The sequence below is a fragment of the Jatropha curcas genome, chromosome 3 (genome assembly GCF_041381405.1).
Source record: "Jatropha curcas cultivar XTBG-Jc1 chromosome 3, XTBG_Jcur_1.0, whole genome shotgun sequence".
Lineage (NCBI taxonomy): Eukaryota > Viridiplantae > Streptophyta > Magnoliopsida > Malpighiales > Euphorbiaceae > Jatropha > Jatropha curcas.
In genome coordinates, this window is record NC_143153.1 from 15194890 (window position 1) to 15216361 (window position 21472).

General features: G+C 34.1%; 1 long non-coding RNA gene across 1 annotated transcript; it reads right to left on the reverse strand.

The window, feature by feature from the left end:
- Positions 1 to 3109: 3109 nt before the first annotated feature.
- Positions 3110 to 4881, reverse strand: LOC149497610 (uncharacterized). Its single transcript, XR_016319942.1, has 3 exons — positions 4850 to 4881; positions 4039 to 4120; positions 3110 to 3176 (listed from the first exon to the last, which is right to left on the reverse strand). It is a non-coding gene; the product is annotated as an uncharacterized LOC149497610 (long non-coding RNA).
- Positions 4882 to 21472: the final 16591 nt, after the last annotated feature.

Consider the following 21472-nt stretch of genomic DNA (forward strand, 5'->3'; position numbering starts at 1 on the left):
AGACATAGGAAGAAGAAAAACACTCATACAATAAGAGGGTATAACTTAGGCTACAAATTTAAAAAGAACCTCACTCCTCGCCTTGGATAAAAATCTACTATTCCACCCATTAATAAGTGGACCAAGTCTATTCTTAATAAAACCAAAAAATTGCTTTTTATTGCGACCAATAAGCGGTGCTAAGCCTAAATAATTCCTCTCCCCAAAGGATGGTGAACATCAAGAATATCAGAAATATTATCCTTCAAATGGCCATTCACATTTGGACTAAAAAAAAAAAATACAAGACTTCCCAAAATTAACTAACTGAGTCGAAACTCTTTCACATTCATATAAAATGCTCTAGATGCTTCAAACACATTACCAGTGAAGAAAAAAAAGAGTCATCTACAAATAAAAGATGAGAAGTTCTAGGGCACCTACTACCTGCTCTATGACCATGAATCCACCCCCTTCCCTCAGCATCCCCAAATAATAGCGACAGACCTTCGGCACGAATAAGGTGCAAGTAAGGAGACAAAGGGGTCCCCTTGCCTAAGACCTCTACCTGGTTTAATAGGACCAACATAATCTTCGTTAAAATTCATAATATAATTTACCTCTAAAAAACATAACAACATCCAGGCCACCCATTTATCACAAAAACCAAACCTCCATAGCATATCCCTTAAAAAATCCCAATCAACTCTATCATAAATCCTTACTAATATCAATTTTTAGAGCACATGAACCAATCCCATGCCAAGTAGTCTATTTCATATTATGAATCATATGCCTCAGAACAAAAGCCGATTGTTTTACTAATACAACACTAGGCAAAAATTTCTTAAATCTGTTAGCATCCGGGAACATATGAGACCAGTTAACTAAAGCCATAGAACGGTCTAACATTCTCTAATCTAGTAATCAGACCCTCTCCTACTCTCCCAAGTAAAAAATGATCCCACGCTTGGCAAGTCTTCAAGATTACAATTGCGGCAGGCTTCATTAAAACCATCCAATAGATAACAAGGTTGAGGAGCACCCCCTATCTTCTCTTCATTTATGCTGATATCATTAAAATCACCACAACATAGCTAAGGTAAAGAATTCCTTGCTGCTAATGCTTGTAAAAGATTCCATGATGCCCTATGCCTATACTGCTCTAGATAATCGTAAAAACTTATCATCCTCTAAGTACCTCCAAACCATCAATTCTACAATCAATAAAGTTCAAGGAGTAGCTTCTAACGGTAATATTGGTATTATTGCACCATAAAATAGACAAACCACCACCTAAACCAAACTGTCAACCAAAAAACAGCTAGCAAAACGCAACACAGAACATAACTCTTACATCTTACACACCATGAACTCTTGTTTCCATGAGAAAAAGAATATTTCTTATAGCTTAAGATCAAATCGTTGAGCGCATTTACTCTCCGGGAATCGCTAAGTCCTCGACAGTTCCAGTTAAAGAGTTTCATTGCTTTCGGCTAACCCCTTGGACGGATTAGTCACTCTCTTGGTTCCTGTAGTAGTAGATGACACAAGCTTGCTAACTGTTGAATATTTTAATGGAAAAGAAACAACAGAAGCAGAATTTTATTTTTGAGCTTCTCAGTCTCTTTTTTATTTTTGCTATATCTTTTAAAATCACATCCTCATTCAGGTCTGCACCATTCTTATAGCCCATTAAATTATTATTAGTCTATAAAACCTGACACTTGCATGACTCCCCTTATAATTCATTCTCATGCAATAGAAGGAAGCTCAAAAACTTTGGAAGTTTAGAGAAGAGCCAAAACCTCCCATATGTCCCATGACATGCCCTGACCCTGAAGTTGCATTAACCTGTCCACTATCTCGTAACTAAGGGCTCATTTTTTATTTACTCTACCCTGGGGACCTTAATCTGGTCATTCCACTCCCGCTTCAACTGGATGGAAAATCTGCAACTGCTCGCCTTTTGACGGTCTTCTTTACAACATACTCGATGTCGAATTCTGACAATAGGATTAACCACCTTGCTAATTCCCTTACCAGTGCTAGTGTTCCATGTAAGTACTTGACCGGATCAATCTTGGAAACCACTATAACCTTGTAGGACTGAAAGTAATGATGAAGTTTTTTAATTGCCCAAACCATAACTAAATAGTTTTTTTTTTAATCGAGTTATCTTTCTACTTATTAGGAAGAAGCTGTTTGCTCAAGTAGTAGATTGCCTTTTCAACACCTGCTTCATCGGCTTGTGCTAGCATGACGTCGATTTTGACATTTTCCACTGTCAAGTATGAGATTAATAGATTTAGGTGGGCACAAAACCAAGGGACTCGATAAGTAGTTCTTGATCTTATCAAAAGCTATCTGACAGTGATCGTTCCACTTAACTGTCTGGTCACTTTCCTTAGTAGTTTGAAAATCGGATCATATAGGATAGACAACTTCGATATGAACTTGCTGATATACTAAATCTTACCCAGAAAACTTCTTACTTGCTTCTCAATTTTAAGCAGCTCCATTTTTTGAATTTCCTTGATCTTATCCAGATCAATTTCTATCACTTTTGGACCAACAATGAATCCTAACACTTCACCTGAAGTTACCCCAAATACACACTTCTTCGGATTTAGCCATAGCTTGTACTTGATAACTCTATCCATGAACTGCTTTACAGTTGTTGTATTCTCTTCTAGTGTCTTTGTCATGACAATCATATCATCAATTTTGACTTCTAACTCCTTATGGGTCATATCATGGAACAAAGTAGTAGCCATCCTTTTGTAGGTAGCTCTGGCGTTCTTTAAGCCAAACGACATTACCCGGTGGTAGAAACTTTGTGACAAAAGTAGTCTTGGGTTTATCTAATAATGCCATAAGAATCTAATTATAGCCCATGAAACCGTCCATTATCAATGTCACGACCCATTTTTGTGGGCCGGACCGGCACTAGGACCTGGGTGGGCTTAAGGCCCCCGAAGCCCGTAGTAAGCCTATATTATGTAAGCCTCATTTCCTATTCATAAGTGTGGATACAGGCCCAATAATTAATTCAATTATGTATCACTAGTACAGTTCATTTACAACCCAACTATAATACAATTGCGGAACTCTACCTGTACATTTACATCATTATTCGTTTATCATTAACGATCTTCTATAATTCAACTCCATAGGATTTTTCTTTCTTCTATTACCTGAAAAAAAATAGGTAGGCAGGGGTGAGCGCTAAACTCAATGAGTAGGGTTAGATAACCCTCTCACCCCACACAATCATACAAATGCTAAAAATATTTTATTTGATCACCGATTAATTATATGATCACACAGATGCTAAAATATTTTATTTGGTCATTGATTAATATTATGATCATGCAGTGTCAAACGAATGACAATACAACAGCAATCACAGTTATTAGCACCTTCATTTAATCACATCACGTGGAAATTAGTCAGTGGAGTCACCGAACTCCTAATGAGCCGTCTTCCCACATGGCTCATCCTCTCACGTGTGCACCAGGGAGCCGATCCCCCATACTGGCCGACCGGTCTAATCCTCACTTGACCAGCCCTCTCATTGTTTTTCCATTCTCTCTTTTCTTTTCCATACCAACAGGAGGCAACCCGGTGGTCTCCATCCAATCTAGATCATCAAGCGCTCACAACAGGAGGCCACCCTGCGGGCTGCAATCAAATCTAGATTTTCAGGTGCGCAACAACAAGCGGCCATCCTGTGGTTAACGGTAACGGTAACGGTAACGGTAGGTGCACACGGGGGCACCGATCTCCCATTTACCCGGCTAACGGTAATTAGGATCCATATAACGGTAACGGTAATCATAATCAGGATCCATATAACGGTAACGGTCTCACAAACCCATGGTGACCCACTTCATCCCAATTCCACACAAACAAGGTACAGCAATATCACATCACAAGTAATCAAGCAATATTTAATATCAACAAATAGTGCAGCACCACATGGCCATATGCATGATAACATTTAGCTGTGAATGCATGAATGCAGGCGGATGATACGAATTATCTAACACTACTCACAGTTCTTTATTGTCCTTTAAAGGACTGTCTTTATAGCCACATGCTTCCAGCTTTTGTCCTCGCATTTTGGTATTCTATAAACCTTTAAAATAAACAAGAAAATTCTAAATAAGAATTTTAATTCAAAAACTTATATTTCACATTCATTTATTTATTTCGGTTACCGGTCATTTAATTCACTTGTTATATATACATATATATCTGGGTCTTCTCATTCTAAATTTTTCTATGTAATCTACTCTCGATATTAATTTCAATTTTTATTTTTCTACCGAACTCTATTTTACTTTCTACCGAAATTTATTTTATTTTTCTACCGAAATTTCGGCAGCATCTCCCCTAAAAATTGGACTATCCACCTGTTAAGATATCAACAGTTCATCAAATATTTCAAACCACACAGCCCATCCATCGGGCAATCAATCAAGTCAATTTCTCCCATCCTCCATATTTTCCATATCAACATAAATTTATAAATGTTTCTTTAATTCTATATATCATCATTTCCTAACAATTTATTTATGACACGAATTTAATTTTAATTATTCAAGTAATTTTTATTAATCAATGGATCAACACTAATTAAATTAATTTAGTAGATCTAACCAAATTAAATTCATTAACTAATCAAAATTGCTAAATCAAATTAATTAATCAAGATTACTAAAATCGATTTAATTCACTAAAATTACTAAAATCAAATTAATCAACTAAATTATTAAAATTAAACTAACTAACATGACTAAGTTTAATTAACTACCATGAATAAAATTAAATTAATTAACGAAAATGCATTTAAATTAATTTATACCCCAAATATAATTTTTTTGTCGAATTTCTGCTAGATCAAAAATTTCCACGCGTGCCGGATCGGAGAGCAGTGGCTGTTGGTGGTCGGAGGCGCGCTGGAGCGGCGGCTAGGCGGTGGCGTTGGCGCGACGCTTGCTCGACCGAAGGCAGAGGGAGGTTGGTCTGCTCGTGCCGCGCGATCTGACCCAGTAAGCTGGCTGAGGCGCTGCGAAGTGGAGCGGCTGGACGTGGCGCTGGAGCTGCGTGCGGTGGCGCTCGGTGGTCGATCGCCTCTGCTGGAGCGGCTGGAACACCACGCCGACGCAGATCCAAGGAAGAAGAAAGGAAAAGGAAAGAAAGAAGAGAAAGAAGAAGAAGAAGAAGAAGAAGAAGAAGAAGAAGAAGAAGAAGAAGGGAGGGGAGGTGGAGGAGGAGCGGCGCTGCTCCTTGCATGCGCGAAGAAGAAGAGAGAAAAAAAATAAAAAGAAAAGGAGTGATTCTAGAGGTTTCAAGGCCATTCCGGTTTGATTCAAACCGGTTTGGTCCAACTCAGTGATTTAGCTCGATTCTTATTTGATTTGTAGGTTTTTCACTTGGTTTTCAGATTATCCGTGTGGTTTTCGAAAAATCGCTTTGATTCCCGAGTTTGGTTTGATTTAATTTAATTATTTAGTTAGGTTAGAAAACATTCCCTTCATTTACTCAATAATAATAAAAATAGTAACAGTAATAATATTTGATTTTAGTTTATATACCAATTACATACATAATCATATATTTAAAATCAATTAATAATTTGTATCCTATTTTACTTCATCAAAATTTTAAGCATTGTCCAATCGAAAATCCCGAATAATCCGTTTTTGGGCTTGGGCCCAATTCAAATTTGGACTCAAGTTAGAATTGCTCGATCGTAACAACCCATACTATCAAAAATTCAGATTTTTGATTTAATAAAAATTCCAAAGTTTTGAAAATAATAATTCGGGGCATTTCAATCAAGTAGCATCCCATCATAGTTGCATTGTCGATTAGGATATTGATATGAGGGAGAGGAAAATTATCTTTCACTGATGCTTTGTTTAGGTCTTTGTAATACATACACATTATGACCCTTCCATCCTTCTTGGGAACTAGAAATATGTTGCCGAACCAATCAAGATAGTGAACCATTTTTAGAAATCTGGCATCAATCTGTTTGGTCACTTCTTTTTTGATCTTTTCATCTCATTTTGGTCTCAATCTTCTCCTTTTCTGTTTCACTGGCTTGGCTCAAAGATACATCAGAATAGTGTGCTCTACTATTGAAACAACCCAAAATTTTATTCTCAAAATTTTTCATTAAAAAATTTAATTATTAATTCTAAACCAATGATATTATAGAAAATTATTATATTTAAAATAATTAAATTAATACCTTGTGAATTTATTTAACCAAACCTTAAGATAAATACATTTTTATATTTGTTAAACCATACCTTTTAACCAATATAAACTCATTACAAACCCCAAACCAATAGACAACGAAGCAAAAACCCATGATTTGAGCCAAACCGGACTCAAATCGAACCTAAATCAGCATACTGTTTTTGCCCAAAACATATTTTCCCCTCCTTTCCACTAGCGCGGAGTGCCCCATTCTCGATCCCTTTCCATTTTTTCGATCACCACCCAGTCCGGCGAATGCCCCTCCTCCTGCCGTCGTTGCCTCCTCACCATGCTCTCCTCTTCATCGTCACTTTTTTTATTGGTGCAGCAATAGCTAGGAGCTGTGATTCTATTCTCGATCGGGAAGTCGCTTTAAACCCTAAAATAGTTGAAGGGTTTTTAGTGGGATGAAAAATGCCAGCTCACCTTCGAAAAGTTTAAGGATTTTTTGTCTTCCGCTCCCGTTTTAAGTAGATCCAAAAAGGATGAGCCCTTATACTTATATTTGGCTGCTACTGAAAAATCTGTGGCTTCAGTATTGATTAGAGAAGAAGAGGGTGAATAGTACCCTGTTTATTACATTAGCAAAGTTCTTAGGGGTTCCAAGTTGCGATATCCAAATATTGAAAAGGTAGTATTTGCCATCTTGACTTTGGTGAACCGATTGCGCCACTACTTCCAATCTTGCACTATAATCGTTCGAACTAACCACCCTCTGAAAAAGATCCTACACCAAGTTGAAATCTCTAGAAGATTGGTGGAATGGTCGATCAGGTTAAGAGAGTTTGATATCAAGTACTCTCCTCGTACCGCAATAAAACCGCAGATATTTGTAGCCGAGTTTTCTGGCGAAGATGAGAAGGGTGAACCTGAGACCGAACTTCCGTAGCTCAACTATAGTACTTGGCAGTTGCACACTGATGGGGCCTTAGGGAGCTCAGGGGTGCAGCAAGGCTAATCCTACAAGGGCTGAGCAACATAAAGATACAGTACACCATGCGTCTGAACTTTTCAACAACTAGTAATGGTTTTGAATATGAGGGTTTAGTCACAAGGCTTAAGCTAGCCCTCGAGGTACAAACTCTAGTGCTCCATATTTTTCTAGACTCACAATTAGTTGTCAATCAAATCACAGGCACATTCAACAGCAAAGAGTTGAACCTAATCAAGTATCACTCTCTAGCTTTGTCTCTCTTACACAAGTTAGAGGAAAAGGGTTGTACTTGGAAGATGACCCAAATAGAACTGGCGAACAATAAGGAAGCAGATTCCACAGCCAAGGCTATAGCACGGGAAGAAGATTTACCAAGAGAAGTGATGGTTGAACTCTAAACTTATCCGAGCTACGAGTTGAATGAAGTCCTAGTATCCCAACTTGACAGTAATTGGATGAGCCCGATCATTGACTTCTTACATAAACATGAGGTGATCAAACTTAGCAGGAAAGGGGCAAACTATGCAATGGAATGGAGAACTCTATAGGAGATTAAAATCACACCCTTAGGCGAAGTGTGTAACTGAAGAAGAGGGAAATTATATCATAAGGGAGACCTATGAAGGTATTTACAGGGCACATAAGGGCTCAGATTATGCATTTAATACATAAACTCTCCAATAATATTCATGAAATATTTTCTACCCACCTAAATCATGCAAACATGCTCCAAAAATAGTAAATAAAATATTAAATAGGCATAGTAATTTTTTCCGGACTAAAATAATACCAAGTCCCGAACCGATGGTACTATTCACAGACCGGTAAATCACTATTACCGACACTAAAAGAAAAATCAGTCTGTTACACAGACACTATGCTTAGAAAGATTTTGCTATTGGGATACTACTGGCCAATAATGAAGAAAGATGTTCGCCAACACATTCGCCATTGTAATGCTTGCCAAAAATATGACCGGGTTTCTAAGAAACCCTTTTCGGAATTACAACCTTTAAGTTCAGCCTGACCTTTTGCTCCATGGGGGATAGAAATTCTAGGGCCTATTACCACAACAATAGGGCAAAGAAAGTTTGTTGTAGTCGTAATTGATCACTTCTCCAAATGGGTAGAAACCGAAGCCTTCAGCACCATTACCCCAACTCGAGCTATCAGTTTTTTCAAGAACAACGTGATATTCAAGTATGGTGTCCCCCATAAGATTGTTACCGATAATGGAAAACAATTTGATTCAGGAGCCTTCAGGTCTTTTTGTGAAGATTGGCATGTTAGACTCCATTTTACATCAGTAGCTCACCCACCAACTAATGGCCTTACTGAAGTCACCAACAGAACTATCCTATAAGGCTTAAAGAAGAGGTTAGGTGGAGAAAAGGCTAACTGCGCGAATGAACTGAACAATATACTGTGGGCCTATAAAATTATGCCTCGGCAAGCAACAGGGCAAACTCCTTTCTCCCTAGTATATGGGACCGAAGCGGTGGTGCTCATAGAAATAGGCTTATCCAGCAAGAGAATAAGAGAGTATGAGGAGCTCAGCGGCAATGAGAGCCTGAAGATCAACTTAGACTTGGCAGAGGAGCTTGAGAAGATACTGCAGTCTGAGCTAAAGCATACAAACAAAGGGTGAAGAGATACTTCAACAGGCAAGTTCAAAGTAGGCAGTTCAGAGAAGGAGACAAAGTATGGCGAAAGACAGAGATCACTAAAGGCTCAGCAGTTGTGGGTAAATTAGGCAGCACTAGGAAGGTCCTTATGAAGTTTCAAAGCGGTTAGGCCCGAGCACATACAAGCTGAGGAAGATTGAAGGAGTCAAGCTACCTCAGACATGGAACGCTGATAATCTAAAAAAGGCATATTGTATCTCCACTCAGTAATATGTAAAGCACATTTATATTTGAATAACAATAAGACCTCAGGTTTTTTCACTTAATGTATCATGCCTTCCAAAGATAAAAGGGGGCATGATGCATTAAGTTTTCTTCTTTTCTAGTTCAGACATACATAGTTTTGCCAATTGGCCTAAGCAGCCCTGTTCACTAAGTCCATCAGCTTGGACATATATAGTTCCCCCAATTGGCCTAAACGGCCCTATTCACTAAGTCCCTTAGCTCAGACATACATAGTTTCCCCATTTGGCCTAAGCAGCCTTATTCATTAAATCCATTAGCTCGAACATACATAGTCCCCCATATGGCCTAAGTGACCCTGTTCACTAAGTCCATTAGCTCAGACATACATAGTTCCCCCAATTGACCTAAGTAACCCTGTTCTCTAAGTCAATAGCTCGCCCAAGTGACCTAAGCAATCTTATTCCCTAAGTCCATAGCTTGGACATACCTAGTTCGCCCAAGTAATCTAAACGGTCCTATTAATTAAGTCCATAGCTCGAACATATCGAGTTTGCCCAAGTAACCTAAGCGGTCCAATTCATTAAGTCCAAGCTCCGATGTACATAATTCATTTATGTAAAAAGCTAAGTATAAATATTGATACAGTAAAGAAAAATGCTAAATTAATGAAACACTTATAAGAAAAAACACAACACTTGAACCAAAAGAAACAACCTCTTTACATTCCTTTGAGTTAAAAGAACTACATAAGTTGTTATAAAAAGTTCCTACAATGAGTTAAGTACAAAAGATATAAGTCTATGCTACATCATTACCTTGCCTCTTAGAAGAGATGGCATGGGTATTTGCATCCCCTTCTAGTCGAGGAGGCGAACCATCCATGTTCGGGTCCTACGGTGCGTCATCACCCCCAACCTCCTCGCCACCACCATCCTCTTCATTATCCTCATCAGGGTAAATCTCATTCACCCAGCTCCACCCTACTCTAGGCTGCCTTGCCTTCAACTCTGTCAAAATGTTTGACCTCAAGCTCAAACACACCTTGGTCAGATCCTCCTCTTGGGTCCCTTCTTATTCCCGAAGCCCTTGTAGTTCTTTCTCCATCTCTTTCCCTTGGCTCTTAAGCTCCTTTGCTTTACCCTCGAGCTCTTTATTTTTATCAAGCAAGTCCCAGTTCTCCTCCTTTCATTTGTCTATTTCAGCTTCTCGAGCAACGATCTCTACTTTGTGCTGAGCCTTCTGTTCCTTCATGGAGACCTCAACACTTTTTAGGGCATCCTCCATTTGGTTTTTCTTTACCTCCATCTCAGTATAACTAGACTTTAGTTTGGATATCTGAGCAAAGTGCATATTGTTAGCTTTCACAGCTTGAAACAAACATTGGTTAAATAGGTTCCTAGTTGCCACGTCATCTAGATGCTCATCATAATGAGAATTGGCACAGAAAAGGCAGTTGCGAGTTATTTCCCGGCTAGGCCCGTCATCCTGGAGACTACAGTTTGCCCCATACTTATGCATAAAATATCATTGGATGTTTAAGGACCTCAAATGAGCAGGAGGGGCATAGGAGGTGGAGCAAGGACATTTGTTTCCCTTTGCCTTTTTTTAGGAGGCTCGACAATCGAGCTTGAGGGAGGTATCTTGGAAGGAGTAACCCTCGCTATAGTATCAACCTCTGCTAGTTGAGTACCTAGCACCTCGGAAGGTACCTCTTTTCCCGAACCCTCAGCAACAATTTTCTTATTTATTGCTTCAGCAACCTTGGCCATGTTAGAGCTATTAGATTTCTTTGGGACCATTTCTGCTCAAAAACAAGAAAGGAAAATTAAGAGGTGTTAGTTTGAAGAACCAAGGGCAAAATGGCTAAGAACAAAGCTTACCATGGATGGAAGGTTTAGGCCTTATAGGTCCACTAGGTAAACAGTTTGGATAACCCTGGACTATCACATAGCTCAGGTTCACACAATCGAGCCCCCTGGCTTTTATTAACTCCACACAAGCTCGATCATAAGGAGTGGGTGAAGATGAAAGGCGAAGAGGATCCTCAGACTAATGGTTCGGTACTCCAAACCCCCTACGGTACTTAACGATGAAATATTTAGATTTCCACTTTTTCAGAGAGGAAATCTTAAACTTTTTAGCAAAAACATTAAAATTGCTCTTCTCATGGAGGAAGTAGTGGTCTTCATTTGGGCGAATGAAGAAGTGATATAGATCCTGAACTATCCGAGCTGTCATAATATACTCATCATGGCAAGCCATCCTACTATACGACACAATAGCCTCAAGCCGTTGGGGTGCAATTGGCTGATGGTAATATTGTACTCACAGAAAAATGATTTTAGGGGTTCAGATAAAGAAACCAAACCCCAAATCGAAACCTTTCCTCATACATCATAATGGAATCTTCGTCCAATGGCTGAGTTACTCTCATGCTTTCCGAAGGTATAATTAGTTTGCTCTAGTGAGAGGTTATATGTAAGACATACATTCAATAGCTCGTTCTCATCAATATCAAATGGTACTTCAACGATCCGGACATTCTCTTTTCTTCCTCTAGCTTCGCCTACCCCTGAATCCACGTCTTCGGTAAGTTCATCACCGGACTGATCGTGTAGCACTTAGACATCCTTGTCATTAGAGGAACCCATGACCCCGACCAATAAAATGAAAAAGGAAAGAGAAGAGTAAATTGAACTTACTTGCAAGAAGGTAGAGGGAGAAACAATTTTAGAGAGAGATACTCTGAGAGTCAGTTGTTGAGAAGTGAAGCAAATGAAGTAAAAGAGTGGCCTTATATAGATCGAGCGAGACACTAAAAGTTCACCCCATTTAATGAGGCAACTCTTTAAGTAATCTCCTCTCTCAGACCGATGCCTCGTTCCCAACAAAAGAAAACTATCATAGCAGCCTTTACAATAAGCGACACAATAAAATCTTGCAACAAATAATAATAGAAAAGTATATACATAAATAATGACATAAGCTGACAATAAAGGAGCATAAACACTACATTTGGATATAAAATGACCAAACAATTGATGGGGTATATTAAAATAATAATATTATACTCCTAAATAAACTCAAATTAAAAAATAATATAGAATTCATAATCATTATCTTAATACAACTACCCGGGATTTAGTATATATACTCCAAGTTTGCCCCATTAAAAGGTTGATTCACAATTTACTACACTTCAAATTTTGAGAGCTTAACAGATATTAATAATATTGTTTTAGTTTTTTTATAAGAATAACTAATAAAATTAAGGGTAAATTGTTATTTAGTCCCTCAGGTTTTACATAATTAACCAACTAATCCCAGGTTTTGCCCAAATATCTAGCTAGTCCCTCAGGTTTAACTCCGTCTAATTAAAAGGTCCTTCCGTCCGAAAAGTTGGTTTTTTCCGTTAATTATAGACTAAAACACCCCTTCCTAACTGACGTGGACCATAAGGGAAAATTATTATCTAGTCCCTCAGGTTTTACATAATTATCTAACTAATCTCAAGTTTTGCGCAAATATCTAACTAGTCCCTCAGGTTTAACTCCGTCTAATTGAAAGGTCCTTCCGTCCGAAAAGTTAGTTTTTTTCCGTTAATTGAAGACTAAAAGACTAAAACACCTCTCCCTAACTAACGTGGACCAGTATGAAGCGATAAGGGAGGAAATTGTATAAACTAAAAGACTAAATAATAATTTTCCCTATAATTTTATGCACATGTAGAATTGTATAGACTAAGCTTAATTACACGAGTAGGAAAATTAGCTTCGCTAAATTTAAAAATGAAAATTGAAGAGTTTCATATAAAGTCGATGGAGATATAATCATTTTTCTCTCTTAAATGTACGGTTTAGTTTTAGATTATGAATATTTGCAAATCGAAACCATTAAATATAATTATGTCTTTAAAATATTACTATCTTCATTCTATAATATTCGTCACATTTAGAATTTCATGTCTTTTAAAAAAATTATTAAATTTGTATAAATTATAATAAATTATTGAATAAATTTTGACAATATTACTCTTAATTTAATATTAATCTCTAAGAAAATCATTAAATTGAAGTAATAATTATTAATCATACACAAAGGGTAAATATGAAAAAAATATTTATTACTCTTTAAAACTGCAAATATAACAAGTATTTTAGACCAAATTAGACAAATATTTTATAACAAACTATTTTCTCAAATCTGACAAGTATTATGGAACAAAGACAGTATTAAAAAAAGGATAAAAAATTAATTTGATGTTCTAATTAAATATTATTAAATTTAAGTGAATCATGAAAGTAAATACCTCTTCAAAAAAGTAAATACCTCATTTTTCTTTTTACCCCAAATTATCATCATAGTTTCTTTTTTAGAAAAAAAGTAATAAACATAATTTTCTATTTTATTCATATTTAATATGCAAATTTTATCAAGAAACATTACTATTATCATTGATAAAATCTGAAAAAAAAAACAAAGTATTCCATCTATTCATAAATACTTTTAATGTTTTTATGGTAATTAAGTAAGTAAATTTATTCTTATAAATTATAACAAAATATTAATTAATTTTATTACGTAACCTTAAGTAAGAGAGGAGATGTTATATGATTTTGGAAAATTATAAAAATAATTATTAAATTTAATATAAATAAGGATAAAATTGAAAAAAAAAATTAATTACTCATTTATATTCTAAAAAAAAAGATATTTGCGAAGAAAACACCGGCTCTAAAATAATAGTTATTTATAGATAAAAAAAGTAATTATCTATAGATAAAAAAAGTAATTGTCTCCATCGACTTTATATGAAACTCTTCAATTTTCATTTTTAAATTTAGCAAAGCTAATTTTCCTACTCGTGTAATTAAGTTTAGTCTATACAATTCTACATGTGCATAAAATTATAGGAAAAATTATTATTTAGTCTTTTAGTTTATACAATTCCCTCCCTCATCGCTTCATACTGGTCCAGAGAGGTGTTTTAGTCTTTTAGTCTTCAATTAACGGAAAAAAACTAACTTTTCGGACGGAAGGACCTTTCAATTAGACGGAGTTAAACTTGAGGGACTAGTTAAATATTTGCGCAAAACTTGGGATTAGTTAGATAATTATGTAAAACCTGAGGGACTAGATAATAATTTTTCCTTATGGTCCATGTCAGCTGGGGAGGGGTGTTTTAGTCTTTTAGTCTATAATTAACGGAAAAAAACCAACTTTTCGGACGGAAGGACCTTTTAATTAGATGGAGTTAAACCTGAGGGACTAGCTAGATATTTGCGCAAAACCTGGGATTAGTTGGTTAATTATGTAAAACTTGAGGGACTAAATAATAATTTACCCTAAAATTCATAGTACCATTAATATTTTGAAAGCATTTCGATTTGTTTTGTTAATAATTAATAAAGCATTTCAATTTCCTTTTCAAAAATTGATGAAAGTAATAATGTCATCAATATTATCTAAACAGAATAAATTAATTTCCATCTATCTATATAAATATATAATTTCTAAAGCCTAAATGCTTACGTGGCAAAATGTTAGAATATGAAAGTGATGACATGACATTTTATTTTTTCATTATAATTAATATCTTTTATATTTAAATAAAATTAAATGTTCTTTATTAAATAATGAAGTTATAATTAAATTAATAAGATTTCAGTATAATTAATATATAATAAATATAAAGTTCTTATTAAATGGTTTTTATTCTATAAAAAAAACTAATGGAATTATAATGGAGTCTAGTTAATAAAAATTAATTAAATAATATAATTAGATTAACAAATAGAATTAAAATATTAATTTCAGTTCACTAAAATTTATTTCATTAAGATTAGATATTCTTATACTTCATTTAATTTGAATATATGAGAATTTCAAAGAAAAAAAAATAATCAACTAAATATATCAATTGACTAATAATAATCTGCTTACAAAAATTAATTATGTTAATTAATATTTCAATTTAATATTTGAGAATTTAAAAAGAATCTATAATTTTACCTTTCATCATTTAATCAAAAGTACATAAGCAAATTATTTCAATTAAAGCAACATAAATATAAATTAAAATAATTTTCTTAAAAATTATCTTCAAATTAATTAAAAAACCAAAAAATTATACAATTCACATATCGCGCGGGTACATGACTATTTTATATTTTTATAATACATTCCAAAGTCTTGAGACGTAAATTATTAATAACTTGTATGTATTAATTGAATTCCATAATTAATCCTATTATAAATTTATTGTATTAATGAAAAACTCTTTAGTTTTCTTTTTTATTTCAATAATTAATAATCCAAAAAATTCGTTTATCGCATTAATGAAAAAACTTTTAAGTTTTTATGGAAATTGACGAAGGTGAAATTAAAGATGTTAATGATATTCTTTTAGTTTTCTTATAATATTAACTAATAAAATTAATTGTTTCATTAATATTTTAAAAATGTTTCAATTTCTTTTGTTAATAAGTAATAAAATATTTTAATTTTTAATAGTTGATGAAATTAACAATGCCATTAATATTATTTCAAAAGAATAAATAAATATTCGTATAAATTATAATGCAACTACTATTGTTCTCCCATGTTGTGTAGAATATGCAATTTGATTATATTATTTTCAGTAATTCAAATAACATAGTATTTTGATTTATTATTTGTATTCTTGTCATTACGTTACAAAATCTTGAAACATAAATTTTAATAACTTGTATGCACTGATTGAGTTCAATAACTAATACTATGTTGAGCTTTATTGTATTAATAAAAAACTCTTTAGTTTCTTGAGAAATTCTAGTTCTATTTATGAGGAAGTACGATTTTCAATTCTGAGGAGGTGTATTTTTCAATTTTGGGGAAGTGCAATTTTTGGTTCCAAGAAATTATGATTTTTTGACTCCGAGGAAGTATGCGTTATGATTCTTAGGAAGTATGATTTTCGAAGTATGACCTACAAACTTATGATTTCTGAACTATCTTAGTAGAAGATTCTCCAATAATTTGCCAATTGTTAGGCAATCACTTATCCACATTGGGAAAGTGTGCATGGCAAGATTAGAAGTAGTCTCCTTAACTTACTTTATTACAATCAAGCTTAAGATTATCCATCGTTAAGAGGAAAACATTCTTCCTGATTGGGGTATGATTGGCAAAAATATTGGGACAACTTACCAAAAGATGATAACCACTAGTAGATAATCACATGAAAGACTTTTGCCTAAGTGGTCTTAAAAAAGTGCTCGTTTAGGGTATCTTTTTTGTTGTTGCTTTTACTTCTCTTATTTTGCATATTGTCATGATTCAATCTCTTGCCTTTCTTACTTCTCAAAGTTTAGCCTTTACCTCGTTTTTCAAATTAAATTTTTTTTCATTGATTTAATTTGGTATACCTCGTACTTTCCAAATTCACATAATTTGGTTAGTAAATCTATCTTTTATCTGACTTTCTAAATCACATAATTTGGTTAGTAAACTTGCTTTTTCCTTCACTTTCCAAATTCGTATAATTTGGTTAGAAAATCTATTGTTGTTCTTGCTTTCCAAAGTGATTCTCCTTGATTTAATTTGGACAATAAATATATTTCCTTCTCTTGCAGGATTTAGAGATAATAAATCCATTTGCTTCCCTTGTAAAATTTTCGTATGATAAATCAAATTACCTACCCTTGCAGAATTTTGGATAGTATATCCACTTATTCCTTTGCTTTCCAAATTTGTATAATTTGGTTACTTCCCTTGCTTTTCAAATTAAATTTGTTTTATTTAATTTGATACTTTCCTTCGTTCTAAATTCATCCTTCTTGTCAAATGCAATCCTTTGCACATGCAATTAATAGAGAACTATGTGGACCTAATGATCTTTCAAAATTCAATTTTCTGCAAAATATAAACTTTTTCATAAAAAAGAGATATGTGGGAATCTTAACTGGGGTTCGGTCCAAAATTACCAAAATAATCATTATCATTATACCAAGATAAGTGAGTTCATTGTCTTTGTCAAAAAAAAAAAAAAAAAAAGAAAGAAAAAGAAAATAAAAAAAGAGGACAAAATTTTTCATTTAAGTTAAATTTAAAAAAAAATAAATTTGTTCATTTTCTCTATTTTATTCAGAAGATGAAGTCATAAAATTTAGTCCTTGTCTATTTCCCTTTATCTGTCTTTTTCAAAATTCAGAATCTATTGGATCCTAAAATTCAATCTCTTCTTTTTCTTGTTTGAGTCATCATACAAACTCTGTATATTCTTGGACCACATATCCCCTTGGATCACATACGTTCTCTAAGTTTAGCAACCTTCCTTGTAAAAGTTATGTCTCCTTCCAAGTTACAAACCTTTTTGAGTAGTCATTCAAACTTTTTCATCTTTAGGTCTAAAAAGTTCCATTTGAATGTCAAACTCTCCTTCCATGTCAGTTCGCAAAGCTTTTATAGGCCTTCTCATCGAATCAATTTTCAAAAGTATCCTATACCACAGCCTACTTCCTTACCATGGAAATATTAGTTCAAAAGACTCTCAATCCACCATAATCTCTAAGACAAAGGATTAGAATGAAATTTAAGTAGATTTTCAAAAATCAGAAAGATAGATCTTATAAAGTTAATCTGAACTCTTTAACCAAGATTGAGATTTGGCAATACTATAATATTCCTTCACTCAGGAGAACATCTGGTAAAGCGGGACATATACCTTAAAGTCTCTTTACTTCAAAACAGTCAATTGAATTCAAACCAATTGTAAAACAAGAGATAATTTCTCTCTACTTTTCCAAGAGATTAAACTTATATTTAACCATCATGTTCCTACCCATTTCCAAGTTAAACGACCATTAGAATGCCCAATCTTGATGTCAAACCTTTTGGCAAAGTTATCTAGCTCACGGAACTTATTAAATGTTGGGCAATTCTAAGTACCCAAAATCATGAACCACAAAAATCCTTAAGGATTTCCAACCAACCTTTAACCCTTAGAATAGGGGAATTACTTTTAGACCTTAAAACATGGGCAATACTGTTGGGACTTAGTCAAGATACCTCAATAGTGTCAAAATCCAACTAAGGCAAACCAAGAAAGACCCTTAAAAAATCTCAATCGACTCTTCATAGCTATCTTAAAGCTCATAGTTTGTAAATTACATTTTTCAACATAAAATCATCAAGACTTGCATACCGACATCATATCCTATTTAAGGTCTAACAATGCCAGTGATAAGATTAAAAGTACACCCTTACTTAGGTTCAGAATCCTCTTCAAGATAAGTTTCTCTTACTCACGAAAAAACTCTCCTCCCAAATAGAATCTCAAGACAGAATTCTAGCCTAAAGACACTAGTATGCGCAATGCAAAAGTGTCTACTAAAGGATCCTTTCCATAAGTAACCACTTTGGAATTCATCTCCATCATGTCATAGAAGAGTAAAATATTTAATATAAAAAGTACAAATCTATTCCCAAATTATTTCTCCTTGATTTAATTTGGGGTTCAAAATATGAAGAAACCTTAAAATAAGCATCGGGTTACAAAGCTTACTAGATGGAAATAGCTTCCAAATCAAATTTTCAAGAAGAAGTCTCAAGACTTTCAAGATGAAAATGACTATATGTCCAAATTCTCCACAAAAGGAAGTCTTCCATAAGCTAAAGCATTTAGCAGCAAAGTAATTTAACAATTACACTTACCATTAGCAACCTTTTAAAGATTTCCTTAAACATCCAATTCAATGGATAAACTTACAAAAGGATCAAGGATATTTTCCATATAAAGTAATTCAAATCATTAAAATTCGACTTCCAAAAAGAAAGGAAAAATTTTGGAGATAAAATTTTCAAAGAAGAAACAAATTTGGAGATTAGGCTTTCCAAGAAGCGACAACTTTGAAAGATAAATTCTTTCAAGAAAGAAACACATTTGGAAATTTCCAAAAGAGAAACACATTTGGAAACTTCCAAAGGAGAAATAATTATGGAGCAAAGATTCTTTCAAAGGAGAAATAAGTAGAAACAACTTTGAAAGACAAGACTTCATAAAAAAAAAAAAAGAAACATATTCGAAAATTCCTAAAGGAAAAGCAATTTTCGAACAAAATTCATTTAAATAAGAAACAACTTTGAAAGATAAATTCCATTAAAAAAGAACCACATTTTGGAGACTTTCAAAGGAGAAATAATTTTAGATCCAAAGATTCTTTCAAAGAAGAAACCGAAAAAGATAACTCAAATCTCAAGGCAAGGAATGGAACTAGATTTGGCGTATTGAATCACTCTCAAGGCCGGACATGAACTCATAATATTAGCTTTCCTAGCTCGATGAGAGAACGCAAGACCTAATCTTTAATCTAAAGGTAGCTCCTTTGCTGATTGGAGTTCTGCAAAAAAGAAACAACTTTGAAAGATAAATTCCTTCTAAAAAGAAACCCATTTGAGGACTTTCAAAGGAGAAATAATTTTAAAGTGAAAGGTTCTTTTAAAAAAGAAACAAGTTTGGAGATTGGACACCTAGGAGAAATGAATTTGGAGACAAAAATTCCTAAATTTTGGAGTTATTGAAAAAAAAATAGGGAAAAAGAAAGAAGAAGAGAAATTAAGCCTCTAAATACACTTGGTTCACTAACCAACACTCCTCTGAAATCATTTTGGATAGTTATGATGGGGACGACTGTGAATACGTGTTTTTTACACCTTTCTACTATTAGGAAGCAATTAAAAAAAGGTGCAGTTCGGATTGGTCTTCAATCGGTCGAGAACCAAAGCTAAACCTAAAAGCCAAAAGTGACTTTCGTCCACTCTTTTGATCATATCTTGAGCAACAAATAATATTTTTAAATGATTCAAGTGTCATTAGAAACTAGAATTCTTAAGCTTTCTAAAGGTATATTGCATGTCAAAATTCATCTTAAATTGAGTGAGGATAGATAGGTAAAGGTGGCTAGAAAAGTCAAAATAGGGTCAAAAGTCAAAATTGCATAAGGACCTAATTGAAGTTTTTGGGACTTCATTGGGAAGTTTTTGGATCAAATTGTAGTTCACTAGGTAGCAATTGTAATTTTAGGCACCAAAGTTTTAAGGACTAATGTGTAAATTAGAAGGACTAAAGGCCTAAATTTTCTAGAGACCAAAAGTGTAATTTGCCAAATCACCTCATACTTCTGACGCACAATAATTTCCCTACCACATGACGTAATCTAATTGGTTTTGAACTATTTTAACTCTTTTTTTTTCACCTTGTTTTCACTATTAATAGGCCCTCTAGCCCTCATTCTCAAACACTTTGATTTCTCTAGCTGAGTTGACACTAGAAAATCTCTCTCTTCATTGCAATCTTTTTACAATTTTAAGCCTTAAATTAAGCGCAACCATCCAAAAATTAATTAATGTCATTTAATTAATAAAATCAGCTTTTCCTAATAGAGTAATTTTCCTTAAATTAATTAATTTCTTCTTTCCAAATCAATTCTCTTTGCATTAATTGTCCCACTCCCAAGAAGAGAAGAAAGAGTTGAGATCCAGATTCATCATAGGAACAGCTCCCAGAGGCTCCAATATCTGTAAAACTAAGGTATGTTTCAATAATCCTTAAAGTATGTGGAAAAATACCAGTTTATATATACCATTATCCGTACCTGAATTTCCTCTGGAAGACATGAGTATTGATTTTTTTTGTAGGCTTTTCAAATACCTAAAGAAATAAAGGCTCTGTGATGGTGGTTGTTGATCGATTTTCTAAAATGGCTCATTTTATTCAATGTAATAAGAGTTCTGATGCCTTGACATTATTGATCTCTATTTTAGAGAATTTGTACGACTCTATGGAGTTCTAAAAACAATCACTTCTAGTCGTGATGTAAAGTTCTTAATCATTTCTGGAGAACCCTTTAGCGTAAAATGGATAAACAACTTCAATGTAGTTCAACAACACATCCTCAAACTGATGGTCGAATATAATTGTAAATCAAAATTTGGAAAATTGTTAAAAAGTTTTATTGGTAGGAATATATGAGAGTGGGATTTGTTGCTAGTTCAAGCAGGTTTTATTTATAGTCATTCTCCAAGTCAAACAACTAGTCGAAGTCCTTTTAAAGTAGTACATGGACAAAATTCGATCACTTCTGATGAACTTGCTCCAAAAGCTAATTATGAACAATTTAGTGCAAATGCTGAAGGAAGAGTTAAAAAAATCAAGAAGAAAGCACGAGGTTAGATATTGAAGAATAATGAGCAATATCAATAATAACCCAACAAGTTTCCAAGCCTAAGGTGATCTAGTATGCATTCATTTTTAGGAAAGAAAGATATCCACAAGTTCATTATGGTAGGATAAAAACTCGATAAAATGGACCTTTTAAGATACTAGAGAGAGTTGCTGAGAATGCTTACAAAGTTGAACTTCCTGAAGATTATG